Here is a 27424-nt window from a genome sequence, read left to right on the forward strand (position 1 = left end):
TCGAGCCCCAAACTTAGGCAACATCATAATATGGTGGGAGGAGTCATTTGGTGAGTTTTGAGTGAAATCCAATCGATAGAAGTATGGAATACACCAACCACTCCAATTAGGAACGAAATGCCGCTGAACTTGAATTGTCCAATTTGGAACACCTATTGATTTCAGATCGAGCCCAAAACTTGGGCAACATCATAATATGGTGGGAGGAATCATTTGGTGAGTTTTGAGTGAAATCCAATCGGTAGAAGTATGGAATACACCAACCACTCCAATTAGGAACGAACTGCCGTTGAACTTGAATTGTCCAATTTCTCACGCCTATTGATTTTGGATCGAGCCCAAAACTTGGGCAACATCATAATATGGTGGGAGGAGTCATTTGGTGAGTTTTGACTGAAATCCAATTGCTAGAAGTATGGAATACACCAACCACTCCAATTAGGAACGAACTGCCGTTGAACTTGAATTGTCCAATTTGGAACACCTATTGATTTCGGATCGAGCCCAAAACTTGGTCAACATCATAATATGGTGGGAGGTGTCATTTGGTTAGTTTTGAGTGAAATCCAATCGCTAGAAGTATGGAATACACCAACCACTCCAATTAGAAACGAACTGCCCTTGAACTTGAATTGTCCAATTTCTCACACCTATTGATTTCGGATCGAGCCCCAAACTTGGGCAACATCATAATATGGTGGGAGGAGTCATGTGGTGAGTGAAATCCAATCGCTAGAAGTGTGGAATACACCAACCACTCCAATTAGGAACGAACTGCCGTTGAATTTGAATTGACCAATTTCTCACACCTATTGATTTCGGATCGAGCCCAAAACTTGGGCAACATCATAATATGGTGGGAGGAGTCTTTTGGTGAGTTTTGAGTGAAATCCAATCGCTAATTTCGAACACCTATTGATTTCGGATCGAGCCCAAAACTTGGGCAACATCATAATATGGTGGGAGGAGTCCTTTGGTGAGTTTTCAGGGAAATCCAATCGCTAGAAGTATGGAATACACCAACCACTCCAACTAGGAACGAACTGCCGTTGAACTTGAATTGTCCAATTTCTCACGCCTATTGATTTCGGATCAATCCCCAAACTTGGGAACCATCATAATATGGTGCGAGGAGTCATTTGGTGAGTTTTGAGTGAAATCCAATCGCTAGAATTATGGAATACACCAACCACTCCAATTCGGAACGAACTGCCGTTGAACTTGAATTGACCAATTTCTCACACCTATTGATTTCGGATCGAGCCCAAAACTTGGGCAACATCATAATATGGTGGGAGGAGTCTTTTGGTGAGTTTTGAGTGAAATCCAATCGCTAATTTCGAACACCTATTGATTTCGGATCGAGCCCAAAACTTGGGCAACATCATAATATGGTGGGGGGAGTCCTTTGGTGAGTTTTGAGGGAAATCCAATCGCTAGAAGTATGGAATACACCAGCCACTCCAACTAGGAATGAACTGCAGTTCACCTTGAATTGTCCAATTTCTCACACCTATTGATTTCGGATCGAGCCCCAAACCTGGGAACCATCATAATATGGTGCGAGGAGTCATTTGGTTAGTTTTGAGTGAAATCCAATCGCTAGAAGTACGGAATACACCAACCACTCCAATTAGGACGAACTGCCGGTGAACTTGAATTGTCCAATTTCTCACACCTATTGATTTCGGATCGAGCCCCAAAGTTGGGCAACATCATAATATGGTGGGAGGAGTCATTTGGTGAGTTTTGTGTGAAATCCAATCGCTAGAAGTATGGAATACACCAACCACTCCAATTCGGAACGAACTGCCGTTGAAATTGAATTGTCCAATTTCTCACACCTATTGATTTCGGATCGAGCCCAAAACTTGGGCAACATCATAATATGGTGGGAGGAGTCATATGGGGAGTTTTGAGTGAAATCTAATCGTTAGAAGTATGGAATACACCAACCACTCCAATTAGGAACGAACTGCCGTTGAACTTGATTTGTCCAATTTCGAACAGCTATTGATTTCAGATCAAGCCCAAAACTTGGGCAACATCATAATATGGTGGGAGGAGTCCTTTGGTGAGTTTTGAGTGAAATCCAATCGCTAGAAGTATGGAATACACCAACCACTCCAATTAGGAACGAACTACCGTTGAACTTGAATTGTCCAATTTGGAACACCTATTGATTTCGGATCGAGCCCAAAAGTTGGGCAAAATCATAATATGGTGGGAGGAGTCATTTGGTGAGTTTTGTGTGAAATCAAATCGCTTGAAGTATGGAATACACCAACCACTGCAATTAGGAACGAACTGCCGTTGAACTTGAATTGTCCAATTTGGAACACCTATTGATTTCGGATCGAGCCCAAAACTTGGGCAACATCATAATATGGTGGGAGGAGTCATTTGGTGAGTTTTGAGTGAAATCAAATCGCTTGAAGTATGGAATACACCAACCACTCCAATTAGGAACGAACTGCCGTTGAACTTGAATTGTCCAATTTCTCACACCTATTGATTTCGGATCGAGCCCCAAACTTGGGCAACATCATAATATGGTGGGAGGAGTCATGTGGTGAGTGAAATCCAATCGCTAGAAGTATGGAATACACCAACCACTCCAATTAGGAACGAACTGCCGTTGAACTTGAATTGTCCAATTTCTCGCACCTATTGATTTCGGATCGAGCCCCAAACTTGGGGAACATCATAATATGGTGGGAGGAGTCATTTGGTGAGTTTTGAGTGAAATCCAATCGCTAGAAGTATGGAATACACAACCACTCCAATTAGGAACGAACTGCCGTTGAACTTGAATTGTCCAATTTCTCACACCTATTGATTTCGGATCGAGCCCCAAACTTGGGCAACATCGTAATATCGTTGGAGGAGTCATTTGGTGAGTTTTGAGTGAAATCCAATCGCTAGAAGTATGGAATACACCAACCACTCCAATTAGGAACGAACTGCCGTTGAACTTGAATTGTCCAATTTCTCACACCTATTGATTTCGGATCGAGCCCCAAACTTGGGCAACATCATAATATGGTGGGAGGAGTCATGTGGTGAGTGAAATCCAATCGCTAGAAGTATGGAATACACCAACCACTCCAATTAGGAACGAACTGCCGTTGAACTTGAATTGTCCAATTTCTCGCACCTATTGATTTCGGATCGAGCCCCAAACTTGGGGAACATCATAATATGGTGGGAGGAGTCATTTGGTGAGTTTTGAGTGAAATCCAATCGCTAGAAGTATGGAATACACAACCACTCCAATTAGGAACGAACTGCCGTTGAACTTGAATTGTCCAATTTCTCACACCTATTGATTTCGGATCGAGCCCCAAACTTGGGCAACATCGTAATATCGTGGGAGGAGTCATTTGGTGAGTTTTGAGTGAAATCCAATCGCTAGAAGTATGGAATACACCAACCACTCCAATTAGGAACGAACTGCCGTTGAACTTGAATTGTCCAATTTCTCACACCTATTGATTTCGGATCGAGCCCCAAACTTGGGCAACATCATAATATGGCGGGAGGAGTCATGTGGTGAGTGAAATCCAATCGCTAGAAGTATGGAATACACCAACCACTCCAATAAGGAACGAACTGCCGTTGAACTTGAATTGTCCAATTTCTCACACCTATTGATTTCAGATCGAGCCCCAAACTTGGGGAACATCATAATATGGCGGGAGGAGTCATTTGGTGAGTTTTGAATGAAATCCAATTGCTAGAAGTATGGAATACACCAACCACTCCAATTAGGAACGAACTGCCGTTGAACTTGAATTGTCTAATTTCGAACACCTATTGATTTCGGATCGAGCCCCAAACTTGGGCAACATCATAATCTGGTGGGAGGAGTCATTTGGTGAGTTTTGAGTGAAATCCAATCGCTAGAAGTATGGAATACACCAACCACTCCAATTAGGAACGAAATGCCGTTGAACTTGAATTGTCCAATTTCTCACACCTATTGATTTCGGATCGAGCCCAAAAGTTGGGCAACATCATAATATGGTGGGAGGAGTTATTTGGGGAGTTTTGAGTGAAATCCAATCGCTAGAAGTATGGCATACAACAAGCACTCCAATTAGGAACGAACTGCCGTTGAACTTGAATTGTCCAATTTCTCACGCCGATGGATTTCGGATCGAGCCCAAAACTTGGGCAACATCATAATATGGTGGGAGGAGTCATTTGGTGAGTTTTGAGTGAAATCCAATTGCTAGAAGTATGGAATACACCAACCACTCCAATTAGGAACGAAGTGCTGCTGAACTTGAATTGTCTAATTTCGAACACCTATTGATTTTGGATCGAGCCCCAAACTTAGGCAACATCATAATATGGTGGGAGGAGTCATTTGGTGAGTTTTGAGTGAAATCCAATCGATAGAAGTATGGAATACACCAACCACTCCAATTAGGAACGAAATGCCGCTGAACTTGAATTGTCCAATTTGGAACACCTATTGATTTCAGATCGAGCCCAAAACTTGGGCAACATCATAATATGGTGGGAGGAATCATTTGGTGAGTTTTGAGTGAAATCCAATCGGTAGAAGTATGGAATACACCAACCACTCCAATTAGGAACGAACTGCCGTTGAACTTGAATTGTCCAATTTCTCACGCCTATTGATTTTGGATCGAGCCCAAAACTTGGGCAACATCATAATATGGTGGGAGGAGTCATTTGGTGAGTTTTGACTGAAATCCAATTGCTAGAAGTATGGAATACACCAACCACTCCAATTAGGAACGAACTGCCGTTGAACTTGAATTGTCCAATTTGGAACACCTATTGATTTCGGATCGAGCCCAAAACTTGGTCAACATCATAATATGGTGGGAGGTGTCATTTGGTTAGTTTTGAGTGAAATCCAATCGCTAGAAGTATGGAATACACCAACCACTCCAATTAGAAACGAACTGCCCTTGAACTTGAATTGTCCAATTTCTCACACCTATTGATTTCGGATCGAGCCCCAAACTTGGGCAACATCATAATATGGTGGGAGGAGTCATGTGGTGAGTGAAATCCAATCGCTAGAAGTGTGGAATACACCAACCACTCCAATTAGGAACGAACTGCCGTTGAACTTGAATTGTCCAATTTCTCACACCTATTGATTTCGGATCGAGCCCCAAACTTGGGCAACATCGTAATATGGTGGGAGGAGTCATATGGTGAGTTTTGAGTGAAATCCAATCGCTAGAAGTATGGAATACACCAACCACTCCAATTAGGAACAAACTGCCGTTGAACTTGAATTGTCTAATTTCGAACACCTATTGATTTCGGATCGAGCCCCAAACTAGGACAACATCGTAATATGGTGGGAGGAGTCATGTGGTGAGTGAAATCCAATCGCTAGAAGTGTGGAATACACCAACCACTCCAATTAGGAACGAACTGCCGTTGAACTTGAATTGTCCAATTTCTCACACCTATTGATTTCGGATCGAGCCCCAAACTTGGGCAACATCATAATATGGTGAGAGGAGTCATTTGGTGAGTTTTGAGTGAAATCCAATTGCTAGAAGTATGGAATACACCAACCACTCCAATTAGGAACGAACTGCCGTTGAACTTGAATTGTCTAATTTCGAACACCTATTGATTTCGGATCGAGCCCCAAACTTGGGCAACATCATAATATGGTGGGAGGAGTCATGTGGTGAGTCAAATCCAGTCGCTAGAAGTGTGGAATACACCAACCACTCCAATTAGGAACGAACTACCGTTGAATTTGAATTGTCCAATTTCTCACGCCTATTCATTTTGCATCGAGCCCAAAACTTGGGCAACATCATAATATGGTGGGAGGAGTCATTTGGTGAGTTTTAAGTGAAATCCAATTGCTAGAAGTATGGAATACACCAACCACTCCAATTTGGAACGAACTGCCGTTGAACTTGAATTGTCTAATTTCGAACACCTATTGATTTCGGATCGAGCCCCAAACTAGGACAACATCGTAATATGGTGGGAGGAGTCATTTGGTGAGTTTTGAGTGACATCCAATCGCTAGAAGTATGGAATACACCAACCACTCCAATTAGGAACGAAATGCCGTTGAACTTGAATTGTCCAATTTCTCACGCCTATTGATTTCGGATCGAGCTCCAAACCTGGGCAACATCATAATATGGTGGGAGGAGTCATTTGGTGAGTTTTGAATGAAATCCAATCGCTAGAAGTATGGAATGCTCCAACCACTCCAATTAGGAACGAACTGCCGTTGAACTTGAATTGTCCAATTTCTCATACCTATTGATTTCGGTTCGAGCCCCAAACCTGGGCAACATCGTAATATGGTGGGAGGAGTCATTTGGTGAGTTTTGAGTGAAATCCAATCGCTAGAAGTATGGAATACACCAACCACTCCAATTAGGAACGAACTGCCGTTGAACTTGAATTGTCCAATTTCTCACACCTATTGATTTCGGATCGGACCCCAAACTTGGGCAACATCGTAATATGGTGGGAGGAGTCATTTGGTGAGTTTTGAGAGACATCCAATCGCTAGAAGTATGGAATACACCAACCACTCCAATTAGGAACGAACTGCCGTTGAACTTGAATTGTTCAATTTCTCACACCTATTGATTTCGGATCGAGCCCCAAACTTGGGCAACATCGTAATATGGTGGGAGGAGTCATTTGGTGAGTTTTGAGTGAAATCCAATCGCAAGAAGTACGGAATACACCAGCCACTCCAATTAGGAACGCACTGCCGTTGAACTTGAATTGTCCAATTTCTCTCGCCTATTGATTTCGGATCTAGCCCCAAACTTGGGCAACATCATAATATGGTGGGAGGAGTCATTTGGTGAGTTTTGAGTGAAATCCAATTGCTAGAAGTATGGAATACGCCAACCACTCCAATTAGGAACGAACTGCCGTTGAACTTGAATTGTCCAATTTCTCACACCTATTGATTTCGGATCGGGCCCCAAACTTGGGCAACATCGTAATATGGTGGGAGGAGTCATTTGGTGAGTTTTGAGTGAAATCCAATCGCTAGAAGTATGGAATACACCAACCACTCCAATTAGGAACGAACTGCCGTTGAAATTGAATTGTTCAATTTCTCACACCTATTGATTTCGGATCGAGCCCCAAACTTGGGCAACATCGTAATATGGTGGGAGGAGTCATTTGGTGAGTTTTGAGTGAAATCCAATCGCTAGAAGTATGGAATACACCAACCACTCCAATTAGGAACGAACTGCCGTTGAACTTGAATTGTCCAATTTCTCACACTTATTGATTTCGGATCGAGCCCTAAACTTGGGCAACATCATAATATGGTGGGAGGAGTCATTTGGTGAATTTTGAGTGAAATCCAATCGCAAGAAGTATGGAATACACCAACCACTCGAATTAGGAACGAACTGCCGTTGAACTTGAATTGTCCAATTTCTCACACCTATTGATTTCGGATCGAGCCCCAAACTTGGACAACATCATAATATGGTGGGAGGAGTCATTTGGTGAGTTTTGAGTGAAATCCAATCGCTAGTAGTATGGAATACACTAGCCACTCCAATTCGGAACGCACTGCCGTTGAACTTGAATTGTCCAATTTCTCACGCCTATTGATTTCGGATCTAGCCCCAAACTTGGGCAACATCATAATATGGTGGGAGGACTCATTTGGTGAGTTTTGAGTGAAATCCAATTGCTAGAAGTATGGAATACACCAACCACTCCAATTAGGAACGAACTGCCGTTGAACTTGAATTGTCCAATTTCTCACACCTATTGATTTGGGATCGAGCCCTAAACTTGGGCAACATCATAATATGGTGGGAGGAGTCATTTGGTGAATTTTGAGTGAAATCCAATCGCAAGAAGTATGGAATACACCCACCACTCCAATTAGGAACGAACTGCCGTTGAACTTGAATTGTCCAATTTCTCACACCTATTGATTTCGGATCGAGCCCCAAACTTGGGCTACATCATAATATGGTGGGAGGAGTCATTTGGTGAGTTTTGAGTGAAATCCAATCGCTAGAAGTATGGAATACACCAACCACTACAATTAGGAACAAACTGCCGTTGAACTTGAATTGTCCAAGTTCTCACATCAATTGATTTCGGATCGAGCCCCAAACTTGGGCAACATCATAATATGGTGGGAGGACTCATTTGGTGAGTTTTGAGTGAAATCCAATTGCTAGAAGTAAGGAGTACACCAACCACTCCAATTTGGAACGAACTGCCGTTGAACTTGAATTGTCCAATTTCTCACACCTATTTATTTCGGATCGAGCCCTAAACTTCGGCAACATCATAATATGGTGGGAGGAGTCATTTGGTGAGTTTTGAGTCAAATCCAATCGCTAGAAGTATGGAATACACCAACCACTCCAATTAGGAACGAACTGCCGTTGAACTTGAATTGTCCAATTTCTCACACCTATTGATTTCGGATCGAGCCCCAAACTTGGGCAACAACATAATATGGTGGGAGGAGTCATTTGGTGAGTTTTGAGTGAAATCCAATCACTAGAAGTATGGAATACAGCAACCACTCCAATTAGGAACGAACTGCCGTTGAACTTGAATTGTCCAATTTCTCACACCTATTGATTTCGGATCGAGCCCCAAACTTGGGCAACATCGTAATATGGTGGGAGGAGTCATTTGGTGAGTTTTGAGTGAAATCCAATCGCTTGAAGTATGGAATACACCAACCACTCCAATTAGGAACGAACTGCCGTTGAACTTGAATTGTCCAATTTGGAACACCTATTGATTTCGGATCGAGCCCAAAACTTGGGCAACATCATAATATGGTGGGAGGAGTCATTTGGTTAGTTTTGAGTGAAATCCAGTTGCTAGAAGTATGGAATACTGTTGTGTAGATACAGCTGCACCAAAATGGATTCAGTTGCATCCTCAGCTTGTGATACTCGCAAGTGCACGAGCCGTTCGGTAGTATAGCGTATGTAAGTGCGAGGTCGATCCCACGAGGATTGGTGATTGAATGATTCAATTCATTTTCCCTACACAAAACAGAAATGAAAAAGAAAGGAAATAAATAAAACAAGGAAGAAAGAAATAACTAACTCAAGCAGATAAATTCCCAAGTTCAATTAGATTAACGGATTGATTCTAGCTAAAGTATGATTAAGCCATGGTGTTTGGTCATAATCTTGTGTTCCTAATTCCCTAATTTGATCATTTGTTGTCTAACCTAAAATTAAGCATTAGGAACCCATTAAGCATAGAAGAACAATTTAAACAACCAAGCATGTATCTAATCCCTGTTGTCGAATGTCCATACATACTCTTCCTATTCATAGTTCAATTCGAATTAAAGCATGGTGTCTACTCTTAATTCAAACCAAGATAGCTAACATGCAAGCCTAAATGGTGATCAATCATTCAAACTAGCATATTAACTTATAAGCATAATGAATAAGAACAAAAATCATAATTGAAACTTGGAAACTAATCAAACTTGAAACTAAAGAAAAGAATTTACATAACAATGAAAATTAAGTAGAACTTGGAAAAACTTAAGGAGAATTTCAGCAGAAAGATCTCATTATAACAATTGAAAACTAGAAAGAGAAACTAAGAGAATTTGAGGGAGAGAAGGGAAGGGAGCTCTAGAGAAGTGTTTGAGAGCTCCCCCCCCTTGGGGTGTTATTACAAGCTTAGAGAACTTCCCTATTTATAGGCCTAGGGGAAGTGAAAATCAGAATTCAATAAGACTAATGCATACAACACTTGAATTATAAAATCTGAAATGGTTGATGCACTTGTATTAGAAAATCTGAAATGGGTGATGCACTTGTATTAGAAAATCTTGAATTGGTTGATGCACTTCACCACTAAATCCCACCAGCAGCCCTAGCTCATCTTCATGTCACCATGACCAAGCTTCCAACCAGAAATGATAGCTCATACCTAGCTCACCATGACCAAGCATCCAACCAGCACATGCTGAGGTCAGCATGACCAGAAACTTCAAGGGCTTACAACTTGGGCTTCTCTTAATCAAATTAGGACTTTAAGCACTCCAAATTGAAGTTCAGAATGTCTTCTTTCCAGCCATATGTTATTTGGGCCAATCCAAGGTCGGAGGAAGAAGTTAAGGCCGAAACAAATTGCTAACTCATTTTCCGCGCTGATAAGATCCATCCTGAGCATGGTTCTGTGTTTGCTAGGTAACGGACTCCAGATTTATCCAATGGGGCTGAATTTTGGATATGTTATAGTACATACCAATTGGAGCAACTTTCATGAAGAATGTGGCCTCATCCGAGCTATGTAGGTTGCTGAAACAAAGCTTGCAATATGACCTACGGAACTGGACTGGCAGGGGGCTGTAGCCATAATGAATTTGTCTTTAAGCTCTTCATCAATTCATCCAAATTAGGCCTTAACATGCTTGAATTGCATGAATTATGTTCTCCAAAGCCATCATTGTTACCTAAAGCTCAATTAACTGAAAGATAAACACAAAAAGGATTAAAAGCACAAGTTTAACTCAAAAACATAACCAAATCATAAGCTAGAAGGGTAAGAAATAATATACAATTATGAACCGATCAAATACCCCCAAACCTAGATTTTGCTAGTCCTCGAGCAAAACAACACAAAACAAAGTTAAAAACAAAACTAGAAGTTAACTAAACCACTTTCGTAGGTAACTCGATTGCATTTAGCATATGCAACAAGCCTTTAAACCTCTAGGCATCCCTAGTAGGAGGAGTTGTGTCTCCTGAGGGTTTAATAGATACGATACCCACAAACGTTTTTCTAACTCTACAAAACAAAATGGTTAGAAAACTTATTAGATTTGTTAGTCCTTAAGAAAAATAAAAATAAAAATAATTATACAAACAAAAATAAAACCAAAAACCAAAAAATAAATAAATAAAATAAATAAATAAAAACAAAACAAAAGTAAGACTCAAAACAATCTTCCCGAACATTTTCTGAAGAGAAATGACTCATGCACATGACTCAAAAGTTTTTAACAATAAAAACTCAATTTTAGACATTATTCACAAAGCGGCAAAGTTCAAAACATAATATGCTCAAAGTGTAGTAGTGTGATAGCCAAATGCAACAAATTCCCCAATCTTAGTTTTCACACAATTTCAAAAATCATACAAAGCACAAGTTCAACTTCAAATCTCACCAAAGTTGTCCTCTCACAAATGAATCACTCAGAAGAGGGCTATAATGCAACACTCAGTTATAAACATGAGATTAGAGTTAAACCATAAAGACTTAACTCAAAATAGAAAGATGAAGAACTTGCATTAATATGATCTCAAGAAGGATGCCAAACACTTAAAAGCAGAAAATGAATGCAATTCAACCACATGACATTTAAGATCAATTTAGGTCTTTAGTAAAGGTTGTAATTGGGCCAAGGGAGTAAGGTGAGTAAGAAATGAAAGGTATGGATAATACAAAGTCCAAGGAACTCGCAATGTAAGAGCATAAAATAATTGTTTACAAGACTTCGAATCATCACGATTAGATTTTTTCTTTTACATGATCAAAACTCCTTATACCTTCATTTACATTGATTGATACTCCTTTCCTTTAATTGAACAAACACCAATTTATTTTGAAGGCCCAAAAATGAAATTTCAATCAACCACCACTTAAATTTTCTCTTTTCTTTCACCAATTGTGTGATTTTTTTTTTCTTCGAAATGTAACACCCATTCCCAAACTTAGTATGAAAAACACATCCCAATTAAAGCTCATGAGTTCCTTAGAAAGGTAAATACTTGTTTTTCGGGCTAAGGCGAGGAAATAAAATTGGTAAATGAAAGAAAAGGTTTACATGTAGGCTCAAAATGGTTAACAATGGAAAATCATGCTTAAGCATGCATAAGGTTAGCTTGAAAGGCACAAACGATCCAAAGAGGGCCTTAATATCACTTCTTAAATGTCATGAAATCAAATTGCATAAGAATGAATGACTTTTAAGTGTTCAACCAAATCAATGAATAATGAGATCAAACAACAACTTTGATGACAAGAAAATAAGAGTATGTATATAACACTCATGAATTGAAGTACAAGGCTCAAAAGCTCACTTTATATGGTTGGTTATATAAGTCTAATTTATGCTTCATACAATTCTTTAGATCATGCAAATCCTTTAATTGGAAAATTATGAAACAAATGGCAAGTTTAAAGAAGGTTTCAAGCATATCATGTTAGAACAATGCCAAATTAAATTTTTTTTTTTTTTTATTTTTTTTTTTATTATTATTATTTTTTAATAAAGAAAAAAACACTAAAATAAAATGAAATCCAATTTTCATTTAAGTCATGCAAACATTTATCACAATCTCATCAAATGTGTTCGGAAAGTGAATAAAATCAAAATAAAAATAAAAGCAAGACTCAAACAAAATAAAATAAAAATAAAAACAAGCAAAAACAATTAAATTAAATTAAAAAAAATCAAATTTACATGCTAAACTCCAATACCCCCAAACCTAGAAATGAACATTGTCCTCAATGTTTAAAAATTAGGAACAAGCAATGTCATAGCAAGAAATGAAAGGTACTAAAGTAAATATAAATCACAAAACACACAAGAATTAAAATACACAAATAAAATAATTACAAAAATAAAAATTACAAAACAAACAAACAAACAAACAAAAAATGAAACAGTAAACCCTAATCACACAATTCTGAAACCCAAAAAAATTTGAAGCCCAAAGCCCACAATGAAATTAACCCACCTTGAAACCCAAACAAGGTGAAAAACCGACCCAAAATGAATTCTGAAGCCCACACATTTTATTATTATTATTATTTTTTTTAAAAACAGAAGATAAAACGTGAATTATGAGCGCAAAGTGGGATTTCTGAAAAGAAAGCACGTGGTCCCTAATGTCGTCTCATGGATAGTCACGGGCAGAAAGCAGGAGCCACGTGTCGACGCATAGAGGCGCCGCAGACTCCACAAGCAGAAATTACGGGGCCATACAAAGTCGTGATGACTTTACTGAACGAGTCCGTTCAGAAAGGTCACGTCGAGATAAATGTGTTGGGTACGGTTGGAAAGCGAGAAGGTTGTGGGACTCGATGAATGCTGGAGATTCAGAAATGCTTAGACGCTGCAATGGCTAGGGTTTGTCAAAGACTATATCTATAAGAAAGAAAAAGAAGGGGATAAAAACAAAACCACAAACTCAGAAACACAAAAGAGAAAAGAAGAAAAAAGTGAGAAATCAAATGGCCTCTTCCTACCCAATTTCGTTGGATCTCAACCTAGCTCCACCGACTCAAACACGGGGCCAAGCAGCAGCACCAGTATGGATGCCCTACTTTGGCTCCTCACGGGGGCCTGTGTCTGTCAATGACTCAATACTCCTAGACAACGATGTTGCTATTGGAGTTGGCAGAAATTTAGTGACTCCCAAAGATATACATGTGTTCGGGACAAGGGATGACAACCGAGTCACGAGTGATGCCCTGGCACTGAGCGTGCAGAGTACAGCATGTGTTGCAAGTTTGGGTCATCGCCTACTTGCGAAGTCCCATGAGGTAGAGGTGCTGAAAGCTCAGTTGGCGGCGGAGCGAAGTATGGTTGAAGATTGTCAAAGTGCTATAAAGAGCTTAAAAAGGGAGAGGTCAAGGATAGTGGAGGTGAATCGACACCAGCTAGAAGTATTGCGGGACGAGAATAAAAATCTATCAAAGATGGTAGAGTTGTATTCTCGCGACATGCGAAAGCAGCTGGAGGACCTAGACCGACCGGGTAAACGCAAGCAAGCAGATCGCGAGAGTAGTTACGCTCAAGCTAAAATTGCGATCTTTGGGAGCTCAAGTGATGAGCCCCAAGAGGCTGTGCGTGAAGCCCCGGAAGAGGACAGCCAGAGGGCCAAACTCAAAGCTCCTATGGTCGAGACACCGAAGGCCAAGAAGAAATGATTTCAGTTTTTATTTATTATTTAATTTTAAAGTGTATGTGTGTTTTTTTTTTCTTTAATTGGGAAATAAAAACGTTAGCTATCTCAAAGAAACGATTGACCCTAAATGTAAAGAACGACAATCAAACAAAAACACGAAGACCCAAACAAGATTTTTTTTTTTTATATTTTTTTATTTTTAGTTAAGTAAATACACAAATAACTGCTTCTTCTTTTAAGAGAAAAACTTAAGGATGACCAGTTAAGGGCCTCAGAAAACACAGCCAGGGGTTCCGGGAAGGTTGGAGGGGTCACAATGGTCCCGCTTAAAACCCTAACTTCTTAGACACCGAAGGTGTCGCCTTAAAGAACTCCTAGACACTGTATAGACTGCGGTTGCTCACTGGAGTTACCAAAAATTTAGCTCCTTCAAAGAATATCCTATGAGTTTTAAATTATACTACCTAATTAAATAAAAAACAAAATAAATAAATAAATAAATAAACTGAAATAAACACGCAATTCAAACAAGAATTTAAAAGAAGAGTTGGGATTCTTGCACCAGGTGTCCAAGACGCATCTTTAATTTTGTCTCTTCTTCCAACTACATTATTAAGAAACCTGTCAAACAAGAAGAAAATAATTGAAAATAAAATAAAATAAAATAAAATAAAAACTGAAAAAGCAAAAACACAAACATCAGAAAACAGGGAGGCAAAAGTAAGTGAAAGTGTAGACATGCTCCCTTTAAAAAAAAAAAAAACGTGCTCGCAATTTGCGCCAGAAATGAAGGGATCCGAGAGAAAAGAGCACAGGATAGCACCCTCGAGATCCGAAGTGCTTTCGGCTCCCTCATCTGCATAAGTCTATTTAAACTCATCTCGGTGAAGTAGAAGAGCACCCCGCATTTCTTCCTGCAAATTTAGAGAAAACATCAAAAAATCCAAAAACAAAACAATGGCATCCTCATGCACTCACCTTGATGATCTTAGCCTTGAACTGTCCCTTGCACCACCGAATGCGCAGATAAGGGCTCCTCAAAACCATGTCTTCCCAAACTCCACATATCATCACGGTACGGCCTCAAACTTTGCTGAGGTAATACCGAACTTTTCTGAGGCAATGCCGAACAGAGCAGCGCTGCTTGGAGGCATGATTGGCAGCAAGCTCACACCGACAGATCATCTGCATGTGGCACAGAGGTCTGACAAAGCAGCGGTGGAGGAGTCCAATAATTTAACTGTTCTCCATGCGGTCTCGGCTACCAATTTGGGTATGCGATTGCTGGCGAGAACACGGGAGTGTGCCGCGATGAGCGAGGAAATAACTTCCTTGAAGGCTATGGTGGCGGACTTGCAGAAGCGGCTCTACTGTGCCAATCAGCACGTGGAAGCACTGCAGAGAAAAAATGAGGACCATGTGGAGCTGCTGCAGATTCTGCAAGTAAGAGACAATAGAGGCATGCCATGAAGATGAAGATGAAGATGAAGAAGTTGTTTTTATTTTTAATTTACTTGAATGTTTTTTTTGTTTTTTTTGTTTTTTTTTGTATTTTTTTTTGTTTTACTTTTTTTTTTCTTTGTTTGTAATGCAGTGTTTGAGTGAAATAAAAATAATATGTTTTTAACACTCAGAAATAAACTAACTAACCACACCACGTAAATAAATACATAAACTAACTTAACAAAACAAAAAAAAAAGAAACAAAGAAGTTCCAAATTGATTTTTTTTTAAAATTTATTATTATTTACAACTAACTGACCACACAAAGAAAAATAAATAAATAAATAAAAAGAAGTTCCAAATTGCAATTTACAAGGATAAAAAAAATAAAAACTCAAATTTCAATTTTTTTTTAATTTTTTTTTGTTTTGTTTTGTTTTTTTATAAAACACACAAATATACAAGCAACTCATGGATGACCAATTAAGGGCCTCAGAAAACACAGCCAGGGGATCCGGGAAGGTTGGAGGGGTCACAAAGGTCCCACTTAAAACCCAAACTTCTTAGACACCGAAGGTGTCGCCTAAAGAACTCCTAGACACTGTATTGACGGAGACGCTTACTGGAGTTACCACGAGTCAGCTAATATAAAAAATCTTTTTAATTTTTTTTTAATAAAAGAAATAGAAAATTAAAATTACTGAAGTAATAACAAAACAACTAAAGAGAAAGGATTGGAATACTCCCCCTTGAAGCGATTAGGTCGAGCATGATGCATTTGGAGGTCGCGACTTCTCCCACTGCTCCACACTCCCCATTCTTATGATTGAGGTTGCCATCTCTCTCCATTTTTATTAAGCTATCATAAATTGCTAAAACGAACACAAAAAACTTGAAACAGAATTAAAGGATTACGAAATATAAAAAAAAAACTAAAAATGAAAAGGAAAAATCAACACATGTCCAATTCCATGCTTCAAAGCAACAAGCACCAATGGGTTGTGTAAGCTGGGACTTAAACCCAGTTCTCTTGCTTGTTGGGCAATTGTCCTTTTCTGTTGGACTACAAACACAACTTGTCCATTAACGTCATTAACTTTAAAACTTGAAATTGTCCAGTTAAGAAAAAAAAAATTAAAGTAGGAAAGCCAAATAGAATCAAACAATGTTACCGATCCCCGGCAACGGCGCCAAAAACTTGTTGTGTAGATACAGCTGCACCAAAATGGATTCAGTTGCATCCTCAACTTGTGATACTCGCAAGTGCACGAGCCGTTCGGTAGTATAGCGTATGTAAGTGCGAGGTCGATCCCACGAGGATTGGTGATTGAATGATTCAATTCATTTTCCCTACACAAAACAGAAATGAAAAAGAAAGGAAATAAATAAAACAAGGAAGAAAGAAATAACTAACTCAAGCAGATAAATTCCCAAGTTCAATTAGATTAACGGATTGATTCTAGCTAAAGTATGATTAAGCCATGGTGTTTGGTCATAATCTTGTGTTCCTAATTCCCTAATTTGATCATTTGTTGTCTAACCTAAAATTAAGCATTAGGAACCCATTAAGCATAGAAGAACAATTTAAACAACCAAGCATGTATCTAATCCCTGTTGTCGAATGTCCATACATACTCTTCCTATTCATAGTTCAATTCGAATTAAAGCATGGTGTCTACTCTTAATTCAAACCAAGATAGCTAACATGCAAGCCTAAATGGTGATCAATCATTCAAACTAGCATATTAACTTATAAGCATAATGAATAAGAACAAAAATCATAATTGAAACTTGGAAACTAATCAAACTTGAAACTAAAGAAAAGAATTTACATAACAATGAAAATTAAGTAGAACTTGGAAAAACTTAAGGAGAATTTCAGCAGAAAGATCTCATTATAACAATTGAAAACTAGAAAGAGAAACTAAGAGAATTTGAGGGAGAGAAGGGAAGGGAGCTCTAGAGAAGTGTTTGAGAGCTCCCCCCCCTTGGGGTGTTATTACAAGCTTAGAGAACTTCCCTATTTATAGGCCTAGGGGAAGTGAAAATCAGAATTCAATAAGACTAATGCATACAACACTTGAATTATAAAATCTGAAATGGTTGATGCACTTGTATTAGAAAATCTGAAATGGGTGATGCACTTGTATTAGAAAATCTTGAATTGGTTGATGCACTTCACCACTAAATCCCACCAGCAGCCCTAGCTCATCTTCATGTCACCATGACCAAGCTTCCAACCAGAAATGATAGCTCATACCTAGCTCACCATGACCAAGCATCCAACCAGCACATGCTGAGGTCAGCATGACCAGCAACTTCAAGGGCTTACAACTTGGGCTTCTCTTAATCAAATTAGGACTTTAAGCACTCCAAATTGAAGTTCAGAATGTCTTCTTTCCAGCCATATGTTATTTGGGCCAATCCAAGGTCGGAGGAAGAAGTTAAGGCCGAAACAAATTGCTAACTCATTTTCCGCGCTGATAAGATCCATCCTGAGCATGGTTCTGTGTTTGCTAGGTAATGGACTCCAGATTTATCCAATGGGGCTGAATTTTGGATATGTTATATTACACACCAATTGGAGCAACTTTCATGAAGAATGTGGCCTCATCCGAGCTATGTAGGTTGCTGAAACAAAGCTTGCAATATGACCTACGGAACTGGACTGGCAGGGGGCTGTAGCCATAATGAATTTGTCTTTAAGCTCTTCATCAATTCATCCAAATTAGGCCTTAACATGCTTGAATTGCATGAATTATGTTCTCCAAAGCCATCATTGTTACCTAAAGCTCAATTAACTGAAAGATAAACACAAAAAGGATTAAAAGCACAAGTTTAACTCAAAAACATAACCAAATCATAAGCTAGAAGGGTAAGAAATAATATACAATTATGAACCGATCAAATACACCGACCACTCCAATTAGGAACGAACTGTCGTTGAACTTGAATTGTCCAATTTCTCACACCTATTGATTTCGGATCGAGCCCCAAACTTGGGCAACATCATAATATGGTGGGAGGAGTCATTTGGTGAGTTTTGAGTGAAATCCAATCTTTAGGAGTATGGAATACACCAACCACTCCAATTACGAACGAACTGCCGTTGAACTTGAATTGTCCAATTTCTCACACCTATTGATTTCGGATCGAGCCCCAAACTTGGGTAACATCGTAATATGGTGGGAGGAGTCATTTCGTGAGTTTTGAGTGAAATCCAATCGCTAGAAGTATGGAATATACCAACCACTCCAATTAGGAACGAACTGCCGTTGAACTTGAATTGTGCAATTTCTCACACCTATTGATTTCGGATTGAGCCCCAAGCTTGGGCAACATCGTAATATGGTGGGAGGAGTCATTTGGTGAGTTTTGAGTGAAATCCAATCGCTAGAAGTCTGGAATACACCAACCACTCCAATTAGGAACGAACTGCCGTTGAACTTGAATTGTCCAATTTCTCACGCCTAATGATTTCGGATCAAGCCCCAAACTTGGGCAACATCATAATATGGTGGGAGGTGTCATTTGGTGAGTTTTGAGTGAAATCCAATTGCCAGAAGTATGGAATACACCAACCACTCCAATTAGGAACGAACTGCCGTTGAACTTGAATTGTCCAATTTCGAACACCTATTGATTTCGGATCGAGCCCCAAACTTGGGCGACATCATAATATGGTGGGAGGAGTCATTTGGTGAGTTTTGAGTGAAATCCTATTGCTAGAAGTATGGAATACACCAACCACTCCAATGAGGAACGAACAACCGTTGAACTTGAATTGTCCAATTTCGAACACCTATTGATTTCGGATCGAGCCCCAAACTTGGGCGACATCATAATATGGTGGGAGGTGTCATTTGGTGAGTTTTGAGTGAAATCCAATTGCTAGAAGTATGGAATACATTAACCACTCCAATTAGGAACGAACTACCGTTGAACTTGAATTGTCCAATTTCGAACACCTATTGATTTCGTATCGAGCCCCAAACTTGGGCAACATCATAATATGGTGGGAGGATTCATTTGGTGAGTTTTGAGTGAAATCCAAACGCTAGAAGTATGGAATACACCAACCACTCCAATTAGGAACGAACTGCCGTTGAACTTGAATTGTCCAATTTCTCACACCTATTGATTTCGGATCGAACCCCAAATTTGTGCAACACCATAATATGGTGGGAGGAGTCATTTGGTGAGTTTTGAGTGAAATCCAATCGCTAGAAGTATGGAATACACCAACCACTCCAATTAGGAACGAACTGCCGTTGAACTTGAATTGTCCAATTTGGAACACCTATTGATTTCGGATCGAGCCTAAAACTTGGGCAACATCATAATATGGTGGGAGGAGTCATTTGGTGAGTTTTGAGTGAAATCCAATCACTAGAAGTATGGAATACACCAACCACTCCAATTAGGAAGGAATTGCCGTTGAACTTGAATTGTCCAATTTGGAACCCCTATTGATTTCGGATCGAGCCCAAAACTTGGGCAACAACATAATATGGTGGGAGGAGTCATTTGGTGAGTTTTGAGTGAAATCCAATCGCTAGTAACTCATTTGGTGGGAGGAGTCTCCTACACAAAACAGAAACAAAAACAAAGAACATGAAAGAAGGAAGAAAATAAGAAAGTAACTCAAGCAAATAAGTTCCCAAGTTCAATTAGATTAATGGATTGATTCTAGCTAAAGTATGATTAAGCCATGGTGTGTGGTCGTAACCTTGTGTTCCTAATTCCCTAATTTGATCATTTGTTGTCTAACCTAAAATTAAGCATTAGGAACCCATTAAGCATAGAAGAACAATTTAAACAACCAAGCATTTATCTAATCCCTGTTGTCGAATGTCCATACATACTCTTCCTATTCATAGTTCAATTCGAATTAAAGCATGGTGTATACTCTTAATTCAAACCAAGATAGCTAACATGCAAGCCTAAATGGTGATCAATCATTCAAACTAGCATATTAACTTATAAGCATAATGAATAAGAACATGAACCATAATTGAAACTTGGAAACTAATCAAACTTGAAAAACTAAAGAAAAGAATTTACATAATGAAAAGTAAAGTGGAACTAAGAAAAACTTAAGAAGAATTTCAGCACAAATATTTCATTACAACAATTGAAAACTAGAAAATGAAACTAAGAGAATTTGAGGGAGAGAAGGGAAGGGAGCTCTAGAGAAGTGTTTGAGAGCTCCCCCCCTTGGGGTGTGTTTACAAGCTTAGAGAACTTCCCTATTTATAGGCCTAGGGGAAGTGAAAATCTGAATTCAATATGGCTAATGCATACAACACTTGTTTTATAAAATCTGAAATGGTTGATGCACTTGTATTAGAAAATCTAAATTGGGTGATGCACTTGTATTAGAAAATCTTGAATTGGTTGATGCACTTGACCAATAGATCCCACCAGCAGCCCTAGCTCATCTTCATGTCACCATGACCAAGCTTCCAACCAGAAATGATAGCTCATACCTAGCTCACCATGACCAAGCATCCAACCAGCACATGCTGAGGTCAGCATGACCAGCAACTTCAAGGGCTTACAACTTGGGCTTCTCTTAATCAAATTAGGACTTTAAGCACTCGAAATTGAAGTTCAGAATGTCTTCTTTCCAGCCATATGTTATAGTACACACCAATTGGAACAACTTTCATGAAGAATGTGGCCTCATTCGAGCAATGTAGGTTGTTGAAACAAAGCTTGCAATATGACCTACGGAACTGGACTGGCAGGGGGCTGTAGCCAAAATGAGTTTGTCTTTAAGCTCTTCATCCATTCATCCAAATTAGGCCTTAACATGCTTGAATTGCATGAATTATGCTCTCTAAAGCAATCATTATTACCTAAAGCTCAATGAACTGAAAGATAAACACAAAAAGGATTAAAAGCACAAGTTCAACTCAAAAACATAACCAAATCATAAACTAGAAGAGTACAAAATGATATACAATTATGAACCGATCAAATACACCAACCACTCCAATTAAGAACGAACTGCCTTTGAATTTGAATTGTCCAATTTGGAACACCTACTGATTTCGGATGGAGCCCAAAACTTGGGCAACATCATAATATGGTGGGGGGAGTCATTTGGTGAGTTTTGAGTGAAATCCAATCGCTAGAAGTATGGAATACACCAACCACTCCAATTAGGAACAAACTGCCGTTGAACTTATATTGTCCAATTTGGAACACCTATTGATTTCGGATCGAGCCCAAAACTTGGGCAACATCATAATATTGTGGGAGGAGTCAATTGGTGAGTTTTGAGTGAAATCCAATCGCTAGAAGTATGGAATACACCAACCACTCCAATTAGGAACGAACTGACGTTGAACTTGAATTGTCCAATTTCGAACACCTATTGATTCCGGATCGAGCCCAAAACTTGGGCAACATCATAATATGGTGGGAGTAGTCATTTGGTGAATTTTGAGTGAAATACAATCGCTAGAAGTATGGAATACACCAACCACTCCAATTAGGAACGAATTGCCGTTGAACTTGAATTGTCCAATTTGGAACACGTATTGATTTCGGATCGAACCCAAAACTTGGGCAACATCATAATATGGTGGGAGGAGTCATTTGGTGAGTTTTGAGTGAAATCCAATTGCTAGAAGTATGGAATACACCAACCACTCCAATTAGGAACGAACTGCCGTTGAACTTGAATTGTCCAATGTGAAACACCTATTGATTTCGGATCGAGCCCAAAACTTGGGCAACATCATAATATGGTGGGAGGAGTCATTTGGTGAGTTTTCAGTGAAATCCAATCGCTAGAAGTATGGAATACACCAACCACTCCAATTAAGAACGAACTGCCGTTGAATTTGAATTGTCCGATTTGGAACACCTATTGATTTCGTATCGAGCCCAAAACTTGGGCAACATCATAATATGGTGGGAGGAGTCATTTGGTGAGTTTTGAGTGAAATCCAATCGCTAGAAGTATGGAATACACCAACCACTCCAATTAAGAACGAACTGCCGTTGAATTTGAATTGTCCAATTTGGAACACCTACTGATTTCGGACGGAGCCCAAAACTTGGGCAACATCATAATATTCTGGGAGGAGTCATTTGGTGAGTTTTGAGTGAAATCCAATCGCTAGAAGTATGGAATACACCAACCACTCCAATTAGGAACGAACTGCCATTGAACTTGAATTGTCCAATTTCTCACACCTATTGATTTCGGATCGAGCTCAAAACTTGGGCAACATCATATTATGGTGGCATGAGTCATTTGGTGAGTTTTGAGTGAAATCTAATCGCTAGAAGTATGGAATACACCAACCACTCCAATTAGGAACGAACTGCCGTTGAGCTTGAATTGTCCAATTTCGCACACCTATTGATTTCGGATCGAGCTCAAAACTTGGGCAACATCATAATATGGTGGGTGGAGTCATTTGGTGAGTTTTGAGTGAAATCCAATCGCTAGAAGTATGGAATACACCAACCACTTCAATTAGGAACGAACTGCCGTTGAACTTGAATTGTCCAATTTGTCACACCTATTGCTTTCGGATCGAGCCCAAAACTTCGGCAACAAGATAATATGGTGGGAGGAGTCATTTGGTGAGTTTTGAGTGAAATCCAATCGTGAGAAGTATGGAATACACCAACCAAGACAATTAGGAACGAACTGCCGTTGAACTTGAATTGTCCAATTTCTCACAGCTATTGATTTCGGATCGAGCTCAAAACTTGGGCAACATCATATTATGGTGGGAGGAGTCATTTGGTGAGTTTTGAGTGAAATCGAATCCCCAGAAGTATGGAATACACCAACCACTCCAATTAGGAACGAACCGCCGTTGAACTTGAATCGTCCAATTTGGAACACCTATTGATTTCAGATCGAATCCAAAACTTGGGCAACATCATAATATGGTGGGAGGAGTCATTTGGTGAGTTTTGAGTGAAATCCAATCGCTAGAAGTATGGAATACACCAACCACTCCAATTAGGAACGAACTGCCGTTGAGCTTGAATTGTCCAATTTCGCACACCTATTGATTTCGGATCGAGCCCAAAACTTGGGAAACATCATAATATGGTGGGTGGAGTCATTTGGTGAGTTTTGAGTGAAATCCAATCGCTAGAAGTGTGGACATCATAATATGGTGGGAGGAGTCATTTGGTGAGTTTTGAGTGAAATCCAATCGCTAGAAGTATGGAATACACCAACCACTCCAATTAAGAACGCACTGCCGTTGAATTTGAATTGTCCAATTTGGAACACCTATTGATTTCGGATCGAGCCCAAAACTTGGGCAACAACATAATATGGTAGGAGGAGTCATTCGGTGAGTTATGAGTGAAATCCAATCGCGAGAAGTATGGAATACACCAACCAATCCAATTAGGAAAGAACTGCCGTTGAACTTGAATTGTCCAATTTCTCACACCTCTTAATTTCGGATCGAGCCCAGAACTTGGGCAACATAAGATGGTGGGAGGAGTCATTTGGTGAGTTTTGAGTGAAACCCAATTGGTAGAATTATGGAATACACCAACCACTTCAATTGGGAACGAACTGCCGTTGAACTTGAATTGTCCAATTTCGGATCGAGCTCAAAACTTGGGCAACATCATATTATGGTGGGAGGAGTCATTTGGTGAGTTTTGAGTGAAATCGAATCCCCAGAAGTATGGAATACACCAACCACTCCAATTAGGAACGAACCGCCGTTGAACTTGAATCGTCCAATTTGGAACACCTATTGATTTCGGATCGAGTCCAGAACTTGGGCAACATCATAATATGGTGGGAGGAGTCATTTGGTGAGTTTTGAGTGAAATCCAATCGCTAGAAGTATGGAATACACCAACCACTCCAATTAGGAACGAACTGCCGTTGAGCTTGAATTGTCCAATTTCGCACACCTATTGATTTCGAATCGAGCCCAAAACTTGGGAAACATCATAATATGGTGGGTGGAGTCATTTGGTGAGTTTTGAGTGAAATCCAATCGCTAGAAGTATGGAATACACCAACCACTTCAATTTGGAACGAACTGCCGTTGAACTTGAATTGTCCAATTTCGAACACCTATTGATTTCGGATCGAGCCCAAAACTTGGGCAACATCATAATATGGTGGGAGGAGTCATTTGGTGAGTTTTGAGTGAAATCCAATCGCTAGAAGTGTGGACATCATAATATGGTGGGAGGAGTCATTTGGTGAGTTTTAAGTGAAATCCATAATATGGTGGGAGGAGTCATTTGGTGAGTTTTGAGTGAAACCCAATTGCTAGAAGTATGGAATACACCAACCACTTCAATTAGGAACGAACTGCCGTTGAACTTGAATTGTCCAATTTGTCACACCTATTGCTTTCGGATCGAGCCCAAAACTTCGGCAACAACATAATATGGTGGGAGGAGTCATTTGGTGAGTTTTCAGTAAAATCCAATCGCTAGAAGTATAGAATACACCAACCACTCCAATTAGGAACGAACTGCCGTTGAACTTGAATTGTCCAATTTTGAACACCTATTGATTTCGGATCGAGCCCAGAACTTGGGCAACATCATAATATGGTGGGAGGAGTCATTTTGTGAGTTTTGAGTGAAATCCAATCGCTAGAAATATGGAATACACCAACCACTCCAATTAGGAACAAACTGCCGTTGAACTTGAATTGTCCAATTTTGAACACCTATGGATTTCGAATCGACCCCAAAACTTGGGCAACATAAAATGGTGGGAGGACTCATTCGGTGAGTTTTGAGTGAAACCCAATCGCAAGAAGTATGGAATACACCAACCACTCCAATTAGGAACGAACTGCCGTTGAACTTGAATTGTCCAATTTGGAACACCTATTGATTTCGGATCGAGCCCAAAAGTTGGGCAACATCATAATATGGTGGGAAGAGTCATTTGGTGAGTTTTGAGTGAAATCCAATCTCTAGAAGTATGGAATACACCAACCACTCCAATTAGGAACGAACTGCCGTTGAACTTGAATTGTTCAATTTGGAACACCTATTGATTTCGGACCAAGCCCAAAACTTGGGCAACATCATAATATGGTGGGAGGAATCATTTGGTGAGTTTTGAGTGAAATCCAATCGCTAGAAGTATGGAATACACCAACCACTCCAATTAGGAACGAACTGCCGTTGAACTTGAATTGTCCAATTTCTCACACCTATTGATTTCGGATCGAATCCCAAACTTGTGCAACATCATAATACGGTGGGAGGAGTCATTTGGTGAGTTTTGAGTGAGAAGTATGGAATACACCAACCACTCCAATTAAGAACCAACTGCCGTTGAATTTGAATTGTCCAATTTGGAACACCTATTGATTTCGGATCGAGCCCAAAAGTTGGGCAACATCATAATATGGTGGGAGGAGTCATTTGGTGAGTTTTGAGTGAAATCCAATCGCTAGAAGTATGGAATACACCAACCACTCCAATTAGGAACGAACTGCCGTTGAACTTGAATTGTCCAATTTCGAACACCTATTGATTTCGGATCGAGCCCAAAACTTGGGCAACATCATAATATGGTGGGAGTAGTCATTTGGTGAGTTTTGAGTGAAATCCAATCGCTAGAAGTATGGAATACACCAACCACTCCAATTAGGAACGAATTGCCGTTGAACTTGAATTGTCCAATTTGGAACACGTATTGATTTCGGATCGAGCCCAAAAGTTGGGCAACATCATAATATGGTGGGAGGAGTCATTTGGTGAGTTTTGAGTGAAATCCAATCGCTAGAAGTATGGAATACACCAACCACTCCAATTAGGAACGAACTGCCGTTGCACTAGAATTGTCCAATTTGGAACAACTATTGATTTCGGATCGAGCGCAAAACTTGGGCAACATCATAATTTGGTGGGAGGAGTCATTTGGTGAGTTTTGAGTGAAATCCAAACGCTAGAAGTATGGAATACACCAACCACTCCAATTAGGAACGAACTGCCGTTGAACTTGAATTGTCCAATTTCGAACACCTATTGATTTCGGATCGATCCCAGAACTTGGGCAACATCGTAATATGGTGGGAAGAGTCATTTGGTGAGTTTTGATTGAAATCCAATCGCTAGAAGTATGGAATACACCAACCACTCCAATTAAGAACGAACTGCCGTTGAATTTGAATTGTCCAATTTGGAACACCTATTGATTTCGGATCGAGCCCAACACTTGGGCAACATCATAATATGGTGGGAGGAGTCCTTTGGTGAGTTTTGAGTGAAATCCAATCGCTAGAAGTATGGAATACACCAACCACTCCAATTAGGAACGAACAGCCGTTGAACTTGAATTGTCCAATTTCTCACACCTATTGATTTCAGATCGAGCTGAAAACTTGGGCAACATCATATTACGGTGGCATGAGTCATTTGGTGAGTTTTGAGTGAAATCCAATCACTAGAAGTATGGAATACACTAACCACTCCAATTAGGAACGAACTGCCATTGAACTTGAATTGTCCAATTTGGAACACCTATTGATTTCGGATCGAGACCAAAACTTGGGCAACAACATAATATGGTGGGAGGAGTCATTTGGTGAGTTTTCAGTAAAATCCAATCGCTAGAAGTATAGAATACACCAACCACTCCAATTAGGAACGAACTGCCGTTGAACTTGAATTGTCCAATTTGGAACACCTATTGATTTCGGATCGAGCCCAAAACTTGGGCAACATCATAATATGGTGGGAGGAGTCATTTGGTGAGTTTTGAGTGAAATCCAATCGCTAGAAGTATGGAATACACCAACCACTCCAATTAGGAACGAACTGTTGTTGAACTTGAATTGTCCAATTTGGAACACCTATGGAGTTCGGATCGAGCCCAAAACTTGGGCAACATCATAATATTGTGGGAGGAGTCATTTGGTGAGTTTTGAGTGAAATTCAATCGCTAGAAGTATGGAATACACCAACCACTCCAATTAGGAACGAATTGCCGTTGAACTTGAATTGTCCAATTTCTCACACCTGTTGATTTCGGATCGAACCCCAAACTTGTGCAACATCATAATATGGTGGGA

Source organism: Prunus avium, chromosome 3, assembly GCF_965620075.1.
Source record: "Prunus avium chromosome 3, drPruAviu1.hap1.1, whole genome shotgun sequence".
NCBI lineage: Eukaryota > Viridiplantae > Streptophyta > Magnoliopsida > Rosales > Rosaceae > Prunus > Prunus avium.